The sequence below is a fragment of the Acomys minous genome (assembly GCF_964271855.1).
Source record: "Acomys minous genome assembly, chromosome: 18".
In the NCBI taxonomy this organism is placed as follows: domain Eukaryota; kingdom Metazoa; phylum Chordata; class Mammalia; order Rodentia; family Muridae; genus Acomys; species Acomys minous.
The window spans coordinates 67,224,420-67,227,427 of record NC_140501.1 but is presented as its reverse complement, the minus strand read 5'-3'; the positions used below and the strand labels follow the sequence as shown (position 1 = coordinate 67,227,427).

Here is a 3,008-nt window from a genome sequence, read left to right as displayed (position 1 = left end):
GTATATTGGTTGGCCTAGCTCCTCAGATTTTCAACAACACAGTGTCTCTCAGCTGCTGTTGTTACTTTTTCACCAACATTAAGAAAATTTAGACTTAACAAAGCATTATTTAGTCTTCCTTGGCAGTTTTTATTCTTCCTCTTAGTTTAAGAAGCATCTCTTTTAAAGTAAAATTGTATCTTTCTAATACTGCTTGTTCTGTGGGATTGTGTAGTATACAAGTAATATGTTTTATATTGTAATATAAAAAATTGCTTCATCTTATTGGATACATATGTAAGAGCACTATCAGTCTTAATTCTTGCAGGCATCTCAATAACTTCCATTACTTATTTTATTTTTTTAATATGTAGTTAATTCACTTTTTATCCTGATTGTATCCCCTCCCTCATCTCCTCCTGGCCCTAACCTTCTCTCCGCCTCCCCTCCCCTAGGACTCAGAACAGGGAGCCCTCTGCCCCTATCATCTGACTCCAGCCTATCAAGTCTTATCTGGACTGCACAAGTCCTTTACAACTGCAGCTTGGCAAGGGTACCTTGCCAGGAGCAAGTAATCAATAAGTTGGCACCAGAGTCCATATCAGAGGTAGCCCCTACTCCCCATATTTTGGGCCACACAAAGATACTGTGCTGCTTATCAACCACATCTGATAAGGGGGTCTAGGTCCTCAACATGCATGGTCCTTGGTTGGTGCATCAATCCTAATTGTTTTTAGGGCCAACCAACTGCTTTCTCATGCAATGAGAGGCCTGCTCTGTGGAGGAGGTACATCCTCACTATGTCAACCTGCACAAAAGTCTGTAGCTAAGAAACTGTAACAATAAAAAGGAAATGAAAAAGTGTTGTTTTAATAGGTGATTGTATGTCTTGTACAGATCACAGCATGAAGAGCACATTCTGAAGTAACTACAAGTGTTGCCAGTGAAGAAAATGCAGAGGGCTCCAGGTCCAGAGCTGCAAGAGCAAAGGTTCTGAGCCACAGGCTGTCACTTACAGAATACATTTGTAATGTAAAAACAATAAGAGTTAAGAAAAACGTGTACACAAAAGTGATAAGGAACGGCATTGAGAGAAGACTAAATCTGTCAGAGAAGAACAGTTACTAAGACAAATTCAAGGATAGCAGGAGCTCCCACAGAAACATGACAGTCATGAAAGCCAGTCTCAAGAGTGGAAGCTCTTACTCTTGAAAGACGAAGCTTTTCTGAAGACACTCATGTGAGCTGGATGCCAGGGATGTCCTCTGCAGGCCCTCAGGAAAGAGCCACAAATGTGTTGCCAATCCTGGATGACAGTCAGATTTCTGTTTCCCAACAACAGCCACCGCTGGCCACAATGACAGTTACAGAAAAGAGCAATGTAAAAGACCATAGCCCACATTTGAAGCAGAGTGTGGTACAACACGTGAGCCCTGCAAGCCACAGATGCTTCCTTCATTGCAGCTGTCCTGTGCAGTTAATATTCAAACATTGTTTCAAGACATCAGTGATCTCCTAACTAAATGCGCTTATTTCAAATTTCTAGAAGGTAAATAAAGCAGATTGCAATGGTTATATAGTTTTAGGGCCAATTTATAATAACTTAATTTTATAATACCTTTAAGAAATTAAAAAATATTCTGTTTTATGCACATGAATGTTTTGCATGCATTTCTGTTTAAGAATCATGTGTGCCTGGTGTCAGTGCTGCCAAAAGAGAGAGTCAGTCCTCATTGAACTGGAGTTACAGATGGCTCTGTCATCATGTGTGTTCTTAGAATCAAACCTTGGTCCTCTGCAAGAGCAAGAAGTTCTCTCCAGTCCTGACCCATGCCTCTAGGACAGCATAGTATCTTAATACAAATTTGAATCAGTGAAAATAAGTTAGTAAATCCTACTTTTTGCCATTCCTTTTATCCTATGGTAAAGACTAAAAGAAATAGACCATCAGTTGCTCTACTATAACATGTACTCTACTCTCAATCCAGGCAGAATCCTAAGAATGACAGCAGGGAATATGTTAATGTCCACTGTTTATGTTCTTTACATTGATTAAGGCCAAGTAAAGTCTGACACTTGCCTTAAAATTGATGTTGAGGGTGAGAAGGTGAGAGGTTCAAGAGACTCTAGTTTAATCTCTGCCCACCAGGGGGTGGAGTTTCCTAACACAAGATCAGTGTCTGTGAGAACTCTAACCTTGGTAGATTCATCATTTGATGTCATTTCATCATTTCTTCATGTGAAGGATCAAGAACATTACTTGGGTGACACTGAAGATGAACACTTCTCCAGCTTTAGTGACTGTGATGCTGTTCATGCTTGGTAAGTAAACGGAATTATAAATTGTACTCTTTCTTCTATTTTGTCAGAAAAAGATTTAAATTATTATGAGTGTTGTCCTTAAAGTGACACAGATATCTCGTTCTTCCTCCAGGCAGGACCCATGGAGACTCGGTGACCCAGACACGAGGTCAAGTGACCCTCTCAGAAGGTGACTTTCTATTTGTAAACTGCACGTATTCAAGCACAACATACCCAGCTCTTTTCTGGTATGTCCAATACCCTGGAGAAAGTCCTCAGCTCCTTTTGAAAGTCACAACAGCCAACAACCAGGGAAGCAGCAGAGGGTTTGAAGCCACATATGATAAAGAAACCACCTCCTTCCACCTGCAGAAAGCCTCGGTGCAAGAGTCAGACTCAGCTGTGTACTACTGTGTCATGAGAGACACAGTGGCAGACACTGCAGGGGGAGCTGAGCACAAACTCTGAGAAGCAAAATAAAGCCTGGTGTCTGATCATCTGCGTTTGGCATCAGCCTGTTTTCTACACAGTCTGTGTTGTTGCCCCAATATTTTTCTGGTTAATTAAAATCATACAAATGGCCAGAGCAGAATAAGCAGAAGATGTTATCTTCATATTGCTTTAGGTCACCCCAGGCCCAAGTTGCTCACAGAGGCCAAATATGGCTGAAAAGGTGGCAACTCAATAATGTCTGGCTAATACTATGGAAGGACAGACAATCAGAAGGC

At 41.1% G+C, this 3,008-nt stretch overlaps 1 gene segment (V, D, J or C); it reads left to right on the top strand.

The window, feature by feature from the left end:
* Positions 1–2,255: 2,255 nt before the first annotated feature.
* On the top strand, positions 2,256–2,748 carry LOC311589131 (T cell receptor alpha variable 9-2-like). The segment is given in 2 exons: positions 2,256–2,301; positions 2,414–2,748.
* The last annotated feature ends 260 nt before the right edge of the window (positions 2,749–3,008 follow it).